This window comes from Alligator mississippiensis, chromosome 1 (genome assembly GCF_030867095.1).
Source record: "Alligator mississippiensis isolate rAllMis1 chromosome 1, rAllMis1, whole genome shotgun sequence".
Lineage (NCBI taxonomy): Eukaryota > Metazoa > Chordata > Crocodylia > Alligatoridae > Alligator > Alligator mississippiensis.
Genome location: NC_081824.1, coordinates 160,926,572 through 160,946,917, shown reverse-complemented (window position 1 = coordinate 160,946,917; position 20,346 = coordinate 160,926,572). Strand labels below are relative to the sequence as shown.

General features: G+C 42.3%; 1 protein-coding gene across 1 annotated transcript in view; it reads right to left on the bottom strand.

Moving 5' to 3' along the window:
* The window catches only part of KIF26B (kinesin family member 26B), a 498,361-nt gene that overhangs the window by 398,094 nt on the left and 79,921 nt on the right, over positions 1–20,346 (bottom strand). The window lies entirely within an intron of this gene.

Below are 20,346 nucleotides of genomic sequence, written 5' to 3'. Positions count from 1 at the left end.
GCATTGCCACAGATCTGGTACCCCCTTGGCATATAAATCTGATGGAAAAATCTAACAAGAGAGCAAACCAGGAAAGCCAAGGCTGCAATGGAACTCCAGCTAGCTACAAATATCAAGGACAATAAAAAGTCCTTTTTTAGATATGTGGGGAGCTGGAGGAAAAGCAAGGGCAACATCGGACACCTGCTAAACCAGATGGGACAACTGACAACCAATGCCCAGGAAAAAGCCAGCTTGCTAAATAGGTACTTTGCGTCAATTTTTCACCAGTCCCATGGGACACCCCTGCCCATTGCGGGACAGGGAGGCCTGGGTGAGGGAGATTGCTTACCCTCCATCAAAGCTGACCTTGTGAAGGAACACCTTGACAGGCTGGATACCTTCAAGTCAACCAGCCCTGACGGTTTACACCCAAGGGTACTCAAGGAGCTGGCAAGCATCATAGCTCAGCCCCTGGCACGGGTCTTTGAGAACTCCTGGCGCTCTGATGAAGCGTCCGATGATTGGAAGAAGGCCAATGTGGTGCCTATCTTCAAGAAAGGGAGGAAAGTAGATCCGGCAAACTACAGGCCCATCAGCCTGACCTCTATGCTGGGAAAGGTCTTGGAAAAGATTATCAAAGAGGCCATCCTTAACAGACTAGCTGACGGCAATATCCTGAGGGATACCCAGCTCGGGCTTGTTGAGGGTAGGTCTTGCTTGACCAATCTCATTTCCTTTTACGACCAGGTGACCTATCACCTAGACAAGGGGGAAGAGATTGATGTCATATATCTTGACTTTAAAAAACCCTTCGATATGGTATCCCATGATCACCTCTTGGCAAAAATGGCAAATTGCAGCCTCAGCCTCACCACGATTCGCTAGCTGGGGAATTGGCTCCGCGGTCAGACCCAGATGGTGGTGGTTGATGGAAGTCAATCGTCATAGTGCCCTCTGACCAGCGGGGTCCCTCTCAAGGCTCTGTCCTAGGGCCTATACTTTTTAACATCTTCAACAACGATGTAGACATTGGTGTCAGAAGTGGACGGGCCAAGTTCGCCGACAACACCAAACTCTGGGGTAAAGCATCCACACCTGAGGACAGAAGGGTGATCCAGGTAGATACTGACAGGCTCATGAAATGGGCAGATGAAACCCTGATGGTGTTTAACACCGAAAAATGCAAGGTTCTCCACCTTGGGAGGAAAAACCTGCAGCATGCTTATAGGCTCGGTAGTGCTTCGCTGGTTAGCACTACAGATGAAACGGACTTGGGGGTCATGATTGACCACAAGATGAACATGAGCCTTCAATGTGATGCTGCAGCTAATAAAGCGAGCAAAATGCTGGCTTGCAACCACAGATGCTTCTCAAGCAAATCCCAGGACAACATTCTCCTGTTGTACTCGGCCTTGGTGAGGCCGCAGCTGGAGTACTGCATGCAGTTTTGGGCTCCACAATTCAAAAAGGATGTTGAGAAGCTTGAGAGAATCCAGAGGAGAGCCACGCATGTGATCAGAGGTCAGGAAAACAGACCTTATGATGAGAAGCTGAGAGCTATGGGACTCTTCAGCCTGGAAAAGCTCAGGCTCAGGGGCGATCTGGTGGCCACCTATAAGTTTATCGGGGTGTTCACCAGGATCTGGGGGAATGTCTGTTCACCAGAGCGCCCCAAGAGATGACAAGATTGAACGATCACAAACTCCTCCACAACTGATTCAGGCTGGACATAAGGAAGAAGTTCTTTACTGTCTGAGCCCCCAAGGTTTGGAATAGACTGCCGCCGGAGGTGGTTCAAGCACCCACTCTGAACGTCTTCAAAACACATTTGGATGTTTATCTTGCTGGGATCCTATGATCCCTGCTGACTTCCTGACCCTGGGGCAGGGGGCTGGACTCGATGATCCTCCGGGGTCCCTTCCAGCCCGAATGTCTATGAAATCTATTAAATTTATGAAACAACACACTTTTAACCACTTATAAGATCAGATCATTTGATTTTACATTTTCTTGTTTTTTCTCAGTTTGTAACAAGGATAGCTATCTGTCCTCTGCTTATTGCATGTAAGCACACAGTAAATTAATTCACCATAATGTTAATGGTGCTTCCATCATGCCTTTCATCACTGCAAATCTTAGTACTGTGCAAAATACTAAGACTGGAAAACCAGAAACCAAAAGTAACAAAGATGTGTGAACAATTCAGAGAGATTTCGACAGATTGGAAATTTGGGCTAAAGCCAACAAGATGAAGTTCAATGTGGACAAATTCAAAGTGCTACACCTTGGGAGAAATAATCAAAAACACAAATATAAAATGAGCGACAACTGGCTAGATGGTAGAACTGTGGAAAAGGACTTGGGACTCTTGGTATACCACAGACTCAATATAAGTCTGCAGTGTGATGCAGCCACACAAAAGGCAAATGCAGTTTTGGGATGCATCAACAAAAGCATTAAGTACAAGACACGGGAAGTGATAATGCCTCTCTATTCGGCACTGGAGAGGCCTCATCTTGTGTACTGTGTGCAGTTCTGGGGTCCACATTTTAAAAAGCACATGGAAAAAATAGAGAGGATTCAGAGGCAGGCAACAAAGATGATCAAGGACCTAGAATCCAAGTCATATGAGGAAAGGCCAAAGGAGCTAGGCTTCTTCAGCTGGCGGAAAAGGTGTTTAAGCGGGGACATGATAGCAGTCTTCACATACTTGAAGGGTTACTATAAAGAAGAGGGAAAGCACCTTTTCTCCTCTGCTGCAGTGAGAAGTACACGGAACAACAGCTAGAAGTTGTAGCAAAGTAAGCTTACATTGGATATCCGGAAAAAACTTCTTCACTGTTAGAAGAGTGAGGCAGTGGAGTAGACTGCCTAGGGAAGTTGTGGACTCTCCATCATTGGAGGTGTTCAAGAAGAAGTTAGACAGCCACTGGTCAAGGATGATCTAGGTGTAGTTATGCCCATGTTCTACCATGAGTATTTCCCATGCTTCTGGGCTTTGCTAGATGCCCCTGACTCCCTTTTCTGCTGTATGTGTCAAGGTGTTTTGAAGCCTTCCTCAGAGGCATTAGGTGTTGGCTACAGCCAAGGCTGAGGACTTTGACTAGGGTGTGCCAATGCTCTGGCTGGAAGCAAAGCTTGAGGCTCCTGGCTAGAAGGTCTTGCCCCTCTGCTCAGGGTCAGACCAATCACCATGTTTGGGGTCAGGAAGGAATTTTACCCCAAGGTCAGATTGGTATGGACTGTGGGGGTTTTTGCCTTCCTCTGTAGCAGGGGGTATAGACCTCTACCCAGGACTTCTTGAGTGTATATTAACAACTTTTTATAGAATCAGGACACTGGCTGCCATGGTTTCCCTGTTTTACCTGTGGCAAGTTAAGATGTTAGGACTATATTGTCTCAGTTGATGGCAGTCTTATGTAGAGTTTAGATTATGCTTTGTGTGGGATGGTTTGGATAGGGATAATCCTACCTCAGGCAGGGGGATGGACTAGATAACTTCTGGAGGTCCCTTCCACCCTACTTCTGTTTGACTAACTCTATGACAAGAAGATGTGGGTTCAAGGTCACACGATGGAACCTGGTGAATTTTTTCCAAGTCCCTTCTAAGGCCAGCGGGATCCCAAAAACAATCCTACTTGAGCAAGCATATATTTTTTAGTTTGACATTCACTGGTTTGTGTTAATGTCTTCACAAATATAAATATAAATTCCAGTATATATTGTGAAGTTACCGTGTGCATGACTGGTGGAATTCCCCATCCTAGGGTAATTATGGCTCATGTTACAATGGCAACAAATCAGAATTACTTTCTTCAAACTCTGAACAAAGAACATAGTAGTATGCTTAAAATTATTTTCTTTGTATTGCTTCACTTAGAAGTATCAGATCAGAACACATCCTCATAAACCTGCTTTTAGTTTCCATTTCAAATAAAACCACAAAACCTCAGGAATTCATAAGCAAATATAATACAATGGAGTTGACCAGTTTCATTTTATTCTTGGCTTTCTCATATAGGCTCATGTGTAGGGAACACCAAGCACCCCAAGCCAAAGCTTGCAACCAAATGACAAAATCCATATGAAACAAACTCAGTTTCATCAACTTTAAGGTGAAGTCAAATTTCCAGGAATCATAGATTTGGAAGGGACCTTAAAGGTCATCTAGTTCAATACTATTTATTTACAAATGCAGGGCATGTTATTCCCCATACAAATGTGGGCAAGCTGCAGACAGCAGGAAAAACATAACTGTAAATGTATCTATTTGGAATCTTTGTTTTAAAAGGCAGTATTAATGGAAGCAATTTTAAAATATGCAATACTTTTCCCCTTCTCGCATACTCCTCAAGAATTTTATTTTCAGTTGCACCATTAACTAGGTTGAACTGGAGTTTCTCCAGAGACTTATGCTATGTAACCAAGCAGAATTTAGCCCATTGCTTTGTATTAATAATTTAAGATCTTGCATCCATCTTTTCCCCCAATTTTAATAAAAGCCAGAGAGAGAGTGGATTTAGGACTGGAAAATAGTCCAGTTATTATCACAGATAATTCAAGGCAGTTTCAGAATGCAGTTTCAGTACAGGACTTCAACCTGCTGAAACTGTAGTATTGAAATGAAGAGGTAGTCTCTAATTACTTTCTTAATTGCACCACTAATGATAACTATTTGCTATCTATCATTGATTTCTTTATTCCCTTGGCAATCTGTGGCTCAGAAAAAATAGCTTTATAAAAAGCTGCTGTGACCCAAAAGCTCAAGGGGCACAAAGGAAGTCAAGCGTGTGTGTATATATGTGCACAGGCAAGTATGTGATAGGTGATGGGTGATTTGGCATTCTGGGGCAGCTTGGGGGTGACTGCATCTCTCTGAGCCTTGAGTTTCTTCATATCACCTCCCACCAATGTAGAACTCTGCTGAAAGACATTTTGCTTTTCCATTCTCTGCTCCATTTAATCTGCTTGTCAGGAACCTGAGTGCTAGCCACCCATCCAAATACCCTGATATGCAACCAGTGCCAGCAGAGCCTTCTTCATCTGGGGAAGGTTAAGCTATCTCAGCTGGCTGACAGGCTAATATAAAAGATAAAAAATCTTAAAAGGAGGGCCTGAAAATACCAGTTATTCAGTGCTAATCCAAATAGCTGTGGGATATATGGACATCTTTTTCTGAAAAAATTATACACAGGTACATTGAGGTATCATGTTAAAATTCTCTGTGGCTCAAATTGTAGTGCCATGATGTATGAGATATGTGCACATAAGTGAGCTGTTTACAGTAAATTCCACAGAGACGGTCATTATTTAAAAAGGTGTGATTGATCCACGGCTTATATTCCACTTTTCAGGAAAATGTACATATAACCGGTGTCTTCCTTCCTCCACCCCTTGGATCAGTCCTTTCCTTTTTTATGTCCTTGTGACAAGGTATTTAGCACAATTCTCAGATTCACTGGAATCTGACAGGCTACACTGTGAGTACTTTTGCTGTGTTTGAGCTGTCATGAACCGAGGGCACGTGCAAACTTTGTCATTAACTACAGGCAAGATTCTAAAGACCTTACACCCACTTAGCTCCCACTTGAGCAAAATCTGATCTCATTTACTGCAGTTTAAATCAGGGTAGCTTGCCTAACATCAGTTATATCAATTCTGATCCACACGAGTGTAAAGAAGAGCAAAGGTTGGTTCTTGGACTTCAATGGTAATTCCATCTGGGTCACAAGAGAATACAGATATCTAAAAGGTGCTCACATACTGTCACAGTAAGTACAGCATAGAGAACAAATCAAATTTGGCCCTACGCTTGGTGGTTTATTATGAGGCTGAAATGCAGCTCATATTCCCTAGACAATTTTGTTGTGAGCTTGAGCAAAAAGCATAATCCACAGAAACAGTCTGACAAATATTAATTCCAGTGTAACACCACCAGGATTTTTTAAGATAACTGATTTCTTGAATTTATTCCATGCCATTTTATCAACATTTTTGCTCAGCTCACTGGATTTGATATTCCACATTCAAAATCTCACCTATGCTGGTTAGCAATGACTAGTTTGAAAAATCACTTAAGATGCTGTCTGATGTCTGCTTCAATTGACTCAAACACTTTCAGGGTGAAAAGTGCTGCCTAAGAATTCAAGAACAGACTTTCTGCAAATAGCTATGCACATGACTGAAATGTGCTTTCTTCCTTAAATTGTCCCTGTAACCTTGATGTTCACAGAAAACAAAATGCCAATTTGTCATGAAAACAGTGAGAACATGTTCATTTAAAATGCTAGATACATGTTTGATGGGGAACAGGAGGAGGGGACCTTTCATAGCATTTGCCCAGGTCTGTTTAACTATGATCCTTTTTATTTTCCCAAAGATGGTAACTTCTCTTCAGTGAGCAAGATGATCTAAAGCCATTCAATTTTCTTTCAATTAATTTCTGTAAAGAAATCTGCAGTAAAACAGCAAACTTGTTCATTTAAAGTAAAGCTGTTCAAGAATGTAAGGATTTTCTAACAAGCATATTACTGGTGAAAGAAACATCAAACACTTATCTTGTCATGCAGCCTCTGGTACATCAACAGTGCCATCACAGAAGAAATAAGGTAAATTAGCCCATACTGAGCTCCATGCTGCTATAGCTAGACTTCTACAGGTACTCTGAGCTAGCTATTTTAAAACTAGCCCAGGTATCTACACATTGCACTGCAGTCCTTTTTGAGACTGCAGTGAAGACATACTCTGTTTACTTAGGGAAGTTTCACTGCTTCCCATGTCTTCAGTGTGACATCAGTATTTTATGATATTATTTAAAAACCCAAAGGCCAGAAAACCAAGCCAGCCAGCCATCATATGCATATATGCCAGGGTTGAAAAAGTCAGAGAGGTTCATCTAGTCGTTAGTTTTAGTAACATATACAGCAAGTGGGTGAAGTCAGCCCCCTCAGCTGAATTGGATGATTAGCAACTCAAAAAAAAGCTTATTCCAGTACTCCATTTCTTGTTTTGCTTTACCTCTACCCTTCCTTCACCATGTCTCCATGACAGCCTGTACTAGTGAAGCAGAGAGCCACTGTAGCTATCATTTTGTTACTGTTTAGGACCCAAAGGGGCTTACCCCAGTTGAATCATTTTATTGCATTGCACTGCTGCTCATTTTTAAGTACACAGCTGAAGAGAATGGAGAAATAACTCTAAAGAAAAACTCCTTTTTGTCTAACAAAGCTGTTTTGTCCCCCAAGGAACATGCAATAGGAAATGAAAGTTGGACAGAAAATAGATTCCAACAGGAAACAGGAGGATCCCTGCCTAGAGCTCAGCACCAAGATATATCACTGTAATAACCCACAGCAGTGTTAGCTGGGGAACTAGGAACTTCAATCACTAATTCTAGAGGAAAAGATAGAATATAGCTCAGGGAAATAACATCAATATATTGAAAATTTCCACACTGGAAACTGAAATGAATAGCAAGAGTGACAGAACGCAAAGATCTAAAACACTGCTTGCAACTGAATTATAGTAAATATAAACTGTGTATACCCTGATGGAAAAAAAAGTGGCAAAAGCTAAAATTAGTAGATTTAACCAAATACTTCTGAAGCAGTTAAAAGATTTATCATGAAAAGAGGGAAATTTTAACAGTGAATTTAAAGAGTGTTAAAATTTAACACTCCATTTTAACAGTGAATGAAATACAGTTGTTCACAGGGTCAGGGAAAAGGTAATCTGAACATCAAGGGAAACACTTTCTGCTTTTTTCCCCTCCCAAGTTCATTTTAGTGGAACATCCCTAGGTTTCTATTCCCCTACCTGTTTCACTCTTGATCTGCATGATGTTTCAAAGGTTGTCAGTGGTATAGAGCAGAAGTATATAAGGAGCTATTACAGGAATGTGGGATGTACTCCTCATGCCCTCTCTCAGGGAATAGATCTCCCCCATGTACTCCTAACCTGACTCCTCAGGAGGTTCATGTGTTTGCCATGTTTCAGTACCATGGAGACAAAAATAAGGGTATGTGCAAATGTTTAGATCGACCAGCTGAAGTTCAACTGGTTGATTTTCAAACGGCTGATCCTGTACGTAAGTGCAAAGGGCTGTCTGCATGCTTGGTGGAGAGCTTGCAATGCTAAAAGCACCCAGTCAGGGGAACCCAAAGCATGCAATCGAGCCTGCTTTGCAGGCTCTTCTGCCTAGATACAAGCAAGTGAGGGCAATTAGCTGGTTCTCCAATATCACCTCCCTCCCTTACAGCTGCCGGGCTGTCAGATAGCAGACCCAGAGCAGGTCTGCTGTCTCCTCAAGCCTGCCAATTTCCTTTACAGCAGCCCAAGGGATCTATACCTCAGGTAGGCATCTTGGGGTCTAGTAATAGAGGATGGAGGTAGGCCAGTCAGTGTCTGCTGGGGGGTCCAGGGTCTCTGGGCCACTTGGGGGAGGTGATGGGCTGTGTCTCTGTGAGGAAGAATGGGTCAGGGGTCCCCACTCTCAGTGGAGGGGGGGGCAATGAGGGATAGGGAACGGTGTGGAGGATGGAGGGAGGGTGTGTATGGGGGAAGTGGAAAGATAGCAATGAGTGGCAGGGCTGTGTCAGGGAGGTGGGGGGCACAGTGGGGATGAAGGTGGTGGAGTGTGGGGGGAAGGGGAGGAATAAGGGATGATAAAGGGAGGAGGAGGAAGGGGGTGGCAGAAGTGGTTGAGCATCTCTGGGAATGGGTGGGTGGGGGCACAGCTGGACCATTTCCATGAAGTGGGGAGGGAGATGATGCCATGCTACAACATGGCTACAGCCAACAACCCTAAAAGTCAACAATGGCACATGAATAGAAACTTTCCAAATCATCTGTTTATAAATACTTCTGCTCATCCTACACAATTATACATAATGCATTTGTTATTCATTTTTTCCTCTTTTTATCCCCCCCCCATCTTGTTTTTTATAAATTCCCATACATACCTTCATGCATATACATATATAGATTGGAGCTGATCAAAACTGAAATTTCTAGCTATAGGAAATTGTTAAATTTTGAAATTTTTTTTGCCTCTCTTCCTGTGCTCTTTGTTTTTAGGACACACTCGACACACAGTGATGATTCAGACAGAAGGGAAAATGCAGTGTAATATGGAAAATGTAGTCAAGCTAATATGAGAAGATGTGGGGAGTGTGATAAACCCATACTGCAAATTATATGAGGGCCCATAAATGCAAAGACAGATAAAATTAAAATCAAAGTGACCAAAAACAAAATGTTTCAAATCAGGCTGACTCAACCCAAAACAAATTATTTACTTTCCGGATAGAAAGACTGAAAAGATTTCAGCAACAATGACGTTTTCTAGACATGTTTCTGAACCCCTTTTTTAATTAAAAAACCACATTGTACATTGTTAGAAAATTCCTACATAGCTCTAATATGCATATTGTGTCTGTGTGTGTGTATGCACATTTGTGCACAGGCATAAAAGACAGAAAGAGAGAGGAAGAAACAGAAGGGTGAAACAGCCGAAAATGTAGGCCCCAAAAAATCCACTGGAAAATTCCTTGTTGTTGACACTGTCACCGTTTATTGACATCTGGGCACACTAAGGGCTTTGCAGTCACTTGTTTGGATTTACCTGGGGCCTCTACACAATTCCACCAAAAGCCAAACAACAGTCAGTATTTTAATCTCTCTCTTTTTGTGGATACCAATTATACACTGGCTGCAAATGGTTCTTTCTAGGACACAAGTGGAGAGCATTACCAGAGAGACAGTATCTTGAGCAGCGACATAGAAAGCTTACATCTCATGGAGAGAAGAGCCCTAGCATGTACTAAATGAATCCAGTTTGCTGCTACAGGTTATTCCCAATTTGTTGGTTCCTAGTTTCCTTTACTTGAAACTAATAAAAGTGGAATTTGGATTTGTATCCACTGGGCCAGTGCAATTCTTAGATTCTGAGCTCTGGGAGCCTACTTTACAACTACCGACTAATGAATCATTTTGTGGCACAGCAAACCTGTGTATTTAAGGATTCTTGGTTATGCTCATCATTATGTTGCTTCCAGAGTAGGGGAATAAAAACACAGTAAAATCTTTGTAAAACAAAACTTTTAAATGAAGAAAAAGTTCACTAGAATGCAACAGACTCACTTCTTTGAAAAGAGAAATAGTATTTTTTTCTTTAAATGTAATTTTAACCAGACAAAAAATAATCTACAGTGGGCCCTATAAAATACACCTTGTAACTCATGAAGCTACGGCAAACCATTGAGAAGAAAAAACATCCCATGTGTTCTGTAACTCTAAAGCAAGCCACTGTCAGAAGCTCTGTTCTTATCAGAGTTTTGAGGTTCAATATTTCCAGATATTAAACAAACTCCCACAACGCATATATTGCACTTCTCCTATGCAACGGAATCTTTGATAGCAAATGCAAATTTGCCATAGAGAGACATTTCAATACACTGATATAATTTGATGGTTTGTTGAGATCTAGCAAACATGCATTGGTATAAATAGATCAACCAGGTTATCAGACAGTAAGCCCTTAGTATAGATCAGTGATCACTAACCAGTTGATACAAGCTGAGACAAAATACCATGGGGTGCTACAGTGTTTTAATTTAACCAATGATACCCAGCAACAAATGATTAGAGGGGAAAAAATTACATTTAATGCAAGCTTAAAAGCTGTCCATTATCAGAGCTCGATGAATGTGCTTATTTTAAACTCAAGCATTTCTGAGCTTCCTAACCTTGCTATACCTTTTGATTACTAGTGTTTCCTAGCATATCATGTATTTCAAAAAAGACCAGCTCATTTTGGAAAGGAATTATTCTCATCATACATGAAAACAGGCTGAATTTTACAGACATTGCCATGTTCTTTACTTAGGCAAAATGCCCTTTGTCTTCAACATTTCAGTGGGCGCTCTGCTTAAACAAGTAAAACAAGATCAAGCCCAACATCTTTGCTAGCTGCTTATGTGGGTCTGAAATTCTGAATGCTCCAGGCTCACTTAATGACAGCCCTTATGTTGCTGAGGACCTATATTCATACAAGTAGATCCATTGAAGTGAATGGAGCTTCTTCAATATGAGTAAGGGTTATAGAATCTAGCCTTTATATATAGGTGGCATACATATTACATTATGATATATAGGGCTTTAATAGGAAATATTTGGCAGCAGGTAGAAATGAATACAGAATAGTATCAGATGACAGTGAAATCAGCCTGGCTGACTGACACATGAAACAGAGAAGTAGACTGATAACATGAAATGAACAATATAGGTAAATTGTTCCACTTGAATGTATGCATGGCAGAGAATGAAATGCAATCTCTATGGCAATAGCTTGGAAAATTACAGCACTTTAATTCTGACATGTTTCTTCCTTTGTGTGTGTGTGGGGGGGGAAGAAAACCAACTCTTAAAATCACTTTTTCTTGCTGTCCTCCTTTTCTTTTTCATATTTTATTAATGTCATTTCTTTTCTTTTTTCTAGAATGTCTTTCTGAGCTTCTATTTTGCTGTGTCTAATGAACAGCACGTGCGCATGACAGGCAGCCTGCCAAGACTACACCGTTTTTAATGAAGTTAAAAAATGTTCCTCTGTGTAAGTAGCCAAAGCCTTGATTTTCCTCTTACACTGGTTTTACAATGACAAAACTTCATTAACTTCAGAGGAGTTGCTCCTAATTTATACCAGTTTAAGCCAGGTGAAAAGGCCATGGAAAAAGGGACTAGGGAAAAAGCAACTCAAAGTTGCCTCCTTACCAACTAAAACAAGGACATAAAATATCCATAACATATATTATTTAAATGGAATAAAGACCAGGGAGCAACCCATAATAAAACTGAAATCTGTACTGAATAAGAGTTTTGAGACTAGTGTTGGAGTGACATCATGGTCAGCTTCAAATTCGAAGGATGAACAACAGTCTGGGAACTATGCAAGAGGCAAGGATTTTTGTGGGTGATGTCTTGTTTTGGACCAACTGCATGCTTTGAATAGATCGTTTGAAATGATCCCCAATATAAAGTTTATTAAGGAGGCCATCCTTAATGGACTGGCCGACGCCAACATCTAAAGGGATAGCCAGCACGGGTTTGTTGCGGGTAGGTCTTGCTTGACCAATCTCATTTCCTTCTACGACCAGGTGACCTATCACCTGGACAAGGGAGATGAGATTGATGTCATATATCTTGACTTCAAAAAAGCCTTCGATCTGGTGTCCCATGATCGTCTCTTGGAGAAACTGGCCAATTGTCGCCTTGGGTCCCCCACAATCCACTGGCTGGAAAATTGGCTCCGGGGTCGGACCCAGAAGGTAGTAATTGATGGAAGTCACTCATCGTGGTGTCCTGTGACCAGTGGGGTCCCCCAGGGCTCTGTCCTTGGACCCATACTGTTCAACATCTTCATTAACGATGTGGACACTGGAGTCAGAAGCGGACTGGCCAAGTTCGCCGATGACACCAAACTTTGGGGCAAAGCATCCACGCCAGAAGACAGGCGGGTGATCCAGGCTGACCTGGACAGGCTCAGCAAGTGGGCGGATGAGAATCTGATGGTGTTCAACGCCGATAAATGCAAGGTTCTCCACCTTGGGAAGAAAAACCCGCAGCTTCCTTATAGGCTCGGCAGTGCTATGTTGGCTAGCACTATGGAAGAAAGAGACTTGGGGGTCATCATTGACCACAAGATGAACATGAGCCTGCAATGCGATGCTGCGGCTAGTAAAGCGACCAAAACGCTGGCTTGCATCCATAGATGCTTCTCAAGCAAATCCCGGGACGTCATTCTCCCCCTGTACTCGGCCTTAGTGAGGCCGCAGCCGGAGTACTGCGTCCAGTTTTGGGCTCCACAATTCAAAAAGGATGTGGAGAAGCTTGAGAGAGTCCAGAGAAGAGCCACGCGCATGATCAGGGGTCAGGGAAGCAGACCCTACGATGACAGGCTGAGAGCCCTGGGGCTCTTTAGCCTGGAAAAGCGCAGGCTCAGGGGTGATCTGATGGCCACCTACAAGTTTATCAGGGGTGATCACCAGTATCTAGGGGAACGTTTGTTCACCAGAGCGCCCCAAGGGATGACGAGGACGAATGGTCACAAACTACTACAAGATCGTTTCAGGCTGGACATAAGGAAGAATTTCTTTACTGTCCGAGCCCCCAAGGTCTGGAACAGCCTGCCGCCGGAGGTTGTTCAAGCGCCTTCATTGAACACCTTCAAGATGAAACTAGATGCTTATCTTGCTGGGATCCTATGACCCCAGCTGACGTCCTGCCCTTTGGGCGGGGGGCTGGACTCGATGATCTTCCGAGGCCCCTTCCAGCCCTAATGTCTATGAAATCTATGATAAAACCAAACATACACCAGATACATGTACATTACATAAATATACTTACTTGTCTATCTTATGAGATTTAGTTCTCATTTTATACCAAGAGGCTATAACCTTGAGGCTGGGAAACTTAGAGCAGTAAAAAGTACATTGTCACTCAATAAGAGCTGCTTTCAATAAGAATACCTCCAGTATAAGAATACCTCCAGAATAAGAAACAAAGTCTCTAAACATAATGAAATAAATTCCAAAGGGAAAAGTAGAAAGCTCACTACTTCAGACATTCAAAGCTAAACTAGACAAACACAAGAGGATATTTTGTGTGGAACAATCCTGGATATTGGATGAAGATTGTATAAGGCTGTGCAGTCTCCAAAGGGTTAATTTAATTTGACAATAATTCCTTCCAGTTTAAGACCTGCTGGAAATTTTAAGTAGGCCTGATTACTATAACTGACTTCTTACAATTTTGGGGGGAAAGACATTTTGTCTGGAAGGTAACCAAAAGCTTCCAACATGAAGTTAATCTCTCTAGCTTTCAGTCCCCATAATGATTTAACAAATGCATCCTTATCATAAATAGCTGTGTTCGTAGGGAACTCAAAGTGAGCTGTCAAGTTCTCAGAATAAACCAGAAGTGATAAATGATAAGAGAGATTTTGGAAAGGGGTAAATTTGTCTTGTTGACAGCTGAGTTAAGATAGGGGTCACTGAAGTCTCCCTCAACCCTACAGCTTAGCCCTATGTTCTCCCATACGACTCTCAAGGTTAAATGTTTTGCAGCCACTACAAAAGAACTCTGTGCATCCCTTTTCATTACTCTGATGAAGTTTTAGTAAATACATCTTTACTTTTCCGATGTACACGTTAGATACGTAGAAGTTGGTAACTGTTTGCTTGTATTTCTCTCTGTCATCATATCCCAACCCAGCCCACTTGTCATAGATGGAATTTTTAAAAAGTGCCTAAATGGAAAGAAGAGAACTGACTTCCACTGGAAATTGTGGTCCTAGGTTCTTTTAGAGAATCCCACCCTACATGTAGCAGGCACAGTAATGGAGCAAGCACTGAAGCAACTTTAAGGTAGGAGTCTTTCCTTTTCTAACCTTGCTGGAAAGTTTCTGTGTTCAGTCCCAGGAACTGTGAGAACAAAGCCAAACTACTGTGTCAAATAACTACTCAGAGCCAAGCCATCAAAGAAGCCTCCATGCATATGCCCAGGTTCAGATACAAAGATGAAAATCAGTGCATATCAATGGGAACTTTAAGCCTACAATTACCTGTTTGGAGTGCACAAAAGAGGAATTCAGAACTCACAGAACAGGTGCATTGGCAATTTATGAAGGAGCTGCTTAGGTGGCCCAATGTAGCCCTGTTAGTCTCAGATATTTCATTCTAAACACAATAACTTAGAGTCTAAATCGTAGAGCAGTGAAATTACTAGCTACTTCATAGAACAGTAGACATCAAAGCAGAAGCCGAAAAAGACTGCACGCAGAGCCCCTGTACTGATGAACGTTCTATGAACTGAAAAGCTTTGTCACCTATGATCAAAGCAATAATAAAAGCAATAATGGAACCACCAATTTAGCGAATATAAGCTTTTAGATATAATGGTTAGATTAATTGGTAACTAGGATAATTAACAGTGTAATAGGCTTTTGGTCTTTCACAAGGGTAGGTATAATATATTTTCAGATTTCATCTAGTGGGTAGTATTCTACAATGCAAAATTATCACATTATCTACTGCATACACTATAAAATCATATGGTTTTCAAAAAGTCCCTAATTTCTAATGAGAAAATGCCATGCTAGTTTAATGGTTGTTTTCTGCTCTTCTAAAATGTAACTGTTAAGTTCCACTGATGATACCAGGAACCAAACAAAAGAACCGATAGCAACAGCAGTTTTCTGGGTGCTAATTCTTCATGACTGGATATAACACCCCCCCCTCTCTGATCTTGTGACAGCCCTCAGTCTCTTAGACCAGGCCTTTCCAACTGATGGCCTGCAGGTCACATGCAGCCTACAAGGTTAGAGACAGAAGTTACACATAAACCAGTTTAAGTGATCAGAAACTGGCTTAAACTTGCAACAGAATAGAAGCTCAGTGCACACAAGCCAGTTTCAAAATGGCTGCAACTGGTTTATCAACCTGGTTGAATGTAGTATCAGACTTAACTGATCTGGGTCAAACCAGTTTATGAAACTTCTGTCCAAGACTCCTTTCTAGTTCAAGTTAAATAACAGTCCCCCAGCATCCCAGCATGCTTTCCAGCCCTGGGCTGGGCTATACTGTCTGCTCCAGCAGAGAAGGGTTGGGGCAGGTGGGGGGCAGGAGGGAGGGAGCCAGGATCTGGGTCCAGGGAGGGGGGTTAAACCCACATTCCCTGAATACAGAGCTGCCCTGCTGCTAAACTTACTGAAATATACTGCTGGGTGCGACTGTGGACTATAAATCCCAGAGGCACCTGGAAGCAGGAAGAGGAAGTGATGAGCAACCCTGGAGAGTCCTGCGGCTTTGAGTCTGGACTGCAAATACCATACACCTCCGGGCAACAGGAAGAGGAAACAAACACATAGCCCATGCTGGCTACATGCCAGAGAGGTGTTTAGCATCCCCTGCCTTCTGGCCTGAGCCACTGCAGGCATGTGGCTGCATTTCCTGAATCAAAAGTAAAAAGTGTGTCCAGGTGTTTCTCAGTTTAATCTCTGCAGCTTAGACTAACCTGCAAAGACTGAATTGAGACAGCCTCAGGCTTTTTAGACTGTCTGTACTTAGCCCAAGAGGTTAAAATGCAATCTGCAGACTCCCATAGACTGCCACTCCCCGTGCTACAGCTCCTGCTGTAGCAGTAGAAAGGACTCTGGGCTCCCCATCTCATCCTCCAGTTTTTGCCGACTGCCTGCACCCTAAAAGGCCTGTGGCACTGTCCAGGGGGAGCCCACAGCCAGGAGACTGAAGTGGGTGTCACCACCTGGCATGGTGTGTTAAGTGGGAGGGGCTGCAGAGGGATTAGGTGGACACCCAAAGGTTTGTGGCTCACACTAGTGTAATCCCTTGGGTGTGCAGCCCGCAGCCCCCAGCTGCTGAGAAGTTGAACAGCACTGTTTTAGACAGTACATGCAACATAGTTGTTGGCCAGCTGTGAATAGGTACTGCAACATAACAAGTCCACCCACAAAACATTGTTTTGAAAGCACAGGCACTGCTATTACAACAACCATCACTTAGACCAGATCCACAAAGGTATATGGATGTGGACTTTAATGTCTGACTAAGTCTGACATTCCAACCAGAGGGAAGTAGCAGAGACAAATGCACCTGCATTCATAATGGGTGAAAGTCACTGCTAAGAAGGGACCATTCGCTCCATGTAAATCCCTCTTGATCCTTAGACTAACTGTGATGTCCTTTTGCTGGGCCTCCAAAAAGGTGTAAAACTCACCCTAAATGCTATATGTCTTAAGAACAAACATTTTCCAGAAATTAATTCTTTTACTATCAGGGCAGCTAGAGTCTCTACAGATTTTACTTTAAAATTATACACAGCAACACCCCAAGCAATCGCACTCCAGTCAACTGCACATCAATGCACATTGTTTCTGCAAGGTTGTTGGTTATAACCATGTTGGTCTAAGGACATAGGCAGGCAAGGTTCTTGGATCAGATGTGATATCTTTTATTAGACCATCTAAATAGTTGGAAAAAAGTTCTTTACAAGCTTTCGGGCACAAACACCCTTCATCGGGCATAGGGAGACTCTGCCTTTTTTTCTTTCTGCAAAGCAATTTCTTCCCTTCTCCTGAAGTTCTATTAAAAAAAGCATTTTTTTGATCAAGAAACGTCTTACTATTTGGGAAAGCTTGGAAAAAAAATAAGAAAATTTAGAAAGTTAAAGTGCTTCGAAATGCAATGGGGATGGACAGAGGTGGCTTTTAACCCCTTTAAAAGGGGAGGGGGAATAATCATAGTTGCTATACTGGACCTGTCGCCTCTGCATGCCCTTATAGCTGTACAAATAAACTAAACTGTTGTACGTAGTACAGTTACAGCTCAACTGTGTGTTTTCATTACATAACAAGGTTAGCACCATTTAGTACAATTGTTTCATGTTCTGCTGTGTTTTCCATACTACCCTGAGATGTTTTTCTCTAGCATGATACTTAGAATACTTTGTACAATGCTCATCATAAAACAAGACTTATTCTGCTATATATCCCAGATACCTGGGGAATTGTAGGGGCAATTGGCTCTGTGGTTGGACTCAGAGGGTGGTGGTTGACGGAAGTCAATCATTGTGGTGCCCTGTGACCAGTGGGGTCCCCCAAGGCTCTGTTCTTGGGCCTATATTGTTCAACATCTTCATTAATGATGTGGACATTGGAGTCAGAAGCAGACTGGCCAAGTTCACTGATGATACCAAACTCTGGGGTAAAGCATCCACACCTGAGGACAGGAGGGCGATCCAGGCTGACCTGGACAGGCTCAGCAAATGGGCAGACGAGAACCTGATGATGTTTAATGCCAAAAAATGCAAGGTTCTCCACCTGGGAAGAAAAACCTGCGGCATCCTTATAAACTCGGCATTGCTATGCTGGCTAGCACTACGGATGAAAGGGACTTGATCATCTTATGGTCAGTCATGACCCCCATGAGCCTTCAACGTGATGCTGTGGCTAGTAAAGCGAGCAAAATGCTGGCTTGCATCCATAGATGCTTTTCAAGCAAATCCCGGGACGTCATTCTCCCCTTGTACTCGGCCTTGGTGAGGCTGCAGCTGGAGTACTGCGTCCAGTTTTGGGCTCCACAATTCAAAAAGGATGTGGAGAAGCTTGAGAGAGTGCAGAGAAGTGCCATGCGCATGATCAGAGGTCAGGAAAACAGACCTTACGATGACAGGCTGAGAGTTACGGGGCTCTTCAGCCTCGAAAGGCGCAGGCTCAGGGGCGACCTGATGGGATGTTCACCACGTCTAAGTTTATCAGGGGTGTTCACCAGGATCTGGGGGAACGATTGTTCACCAGAGCCCCCGCAAGGGATGACAAGGTTGAATGGTTATAAACTCCTGCAAGACCGTTTCAGGCTGGACATAAGGAAGAATTTCTTTACTGTCCAAGCCCCCAAGGTCTGGAATAGCCCACCATTGGAGATGGTTCAAGCACCTACTCTGAATGCCTTCAAGGAAAAATTGGATGTTTATCTTCTTGGGATCCTGTGACCCCAGCTGACTTCCTGCCCCTCAGGCAGGGGGCTGGACTTGATGATCTTCCGAGGTCCCTTCCAGCCCTAATGTCTGTGAAATCTATGAAACCTTCATCCCATTTTAGAAACAACCTTGATGCTTGAATCTCAGCAAGGACAGCATAGGAAGTCATATAATTTTACCTTCCCAATTTTACCTGCATGTCTACGTTTGTGATAGCCTATAGTTAAAATGGTGAAAGTCATTGCTGGTAGGCTCAAAACTGAACTTAGCTTTTTCTTAGACACATTTGAAATTTTCACATAATTATTTGTATTCTATGTACCAACCTGCTCTTTACTTAAAATAAAAATTTGTGTCAGCAATCTTGAAAAGCTCTGCAATTCATAGCTGAAGTTTCCATACAAAAGAAGAAAAATGATAAAGGAACACATCTTCCAAAGATTTTATACCACTTGATCTTTTAATATTGTCTTGAGGGTTGAAAGGGATCCCAGGCCATCATGTACTTGGGCACTTGGTTCAAAAGTCATAAATAGAGTTAACAGCCTGAGCTTCTCTCTTCAAATCATACCTTCAGACCAATTCTTTTTCCTCAGTAATTACACCCTCAATTTTTTTAAATTCATATATTAAAAACATAATGTCCTTGCCCTTTTAATTTCAGCTAGGTAGTCAACCTTCTTCAACCTGATATAGTTTTTTGTTCAGCTAGATAGCCCAAGCAATATGCATAGTCATCCACTGCACAGCCTACCTTTATGTGCAAGTCTGTCTCTCCTCCTGCAGGGTCCCTGGACACTAATTTACTTAGCCAGGTGGAATGTTTAGCCTGTTCCGAGATGTTCTCATGTCACTCCCTAGTGGCTTCTACATAGGAAGGATACAAGCCCTAATTCTACATAAAAAAAACTGTGAGTATTTTATAGGTTATCATTGGCCAAGTTTATAATTTGCTAGCTCTCTTTTTCCATGTAGGGTGTGCCAAAGTCTGGCAAACTTCTTTGAACAAGTGTGAGTAAACTAAATTAAAAAAGAAAAAAGTAGATCCAGGTATTTCATGGTCTGCCATGCAAACTGGCCCTCAAATCCTTACACTTCTCTTCAGGAAGTCTAATTTATCTCCAGGACTTGTTCCAAGCTCTGACTGCTCAAGCCAGGAAATAGTTCTATCAGTGGCATTTCCCACTGGATCACAAGCTAGCAAACATGAGTTATGGCAGTCTTTAAAACACTCAGTCCTCTCCTTTCTGCCAAATAAACAAAAATAAAACCTGGTTGACTAAAAAATAAAAACTGTCTGACCAAAAGACCAGGGTACTAAAAACCCGTCTTTCGGACACTTCTGTTATGAGCTTTTTATATATTTGCTAGTAACACTCAACCATCTTAGTAGAGGACTCTAACAGCTATGAAAGGAAGTGTGTTATATGACTGCAAAGTATTTTAATAGGATGTTCTGCTCTTTGAAAGATGGTAGGACAATCCTATGGGATACTACTACATTTCAGATTTTGCCTCTGGAAACATACCCCTTGATGGGGCATAGAGTCACTCACTGAAGGAGGAAAAGTGGTCTCTCAAAAGAGGTGTCTTGAGAAGTCCAACCACTAATTCCTTTTTATGCCCCAAACTAAAGTTTCAATTGTATGATAGGCAGTTGCATGACAAGCAACTCACCTTCCCCTCTCTTCCCTCACAAAGTGCTGAGTAGTTGCTAGGGCACAGAGTTCCCAGGAGGGGAGTTTGTGATACTCAAGAAAGACTTACTGGAAAAAAAAAAAAATCTATAACACTAAATTTCTAGAAGACTAAGAA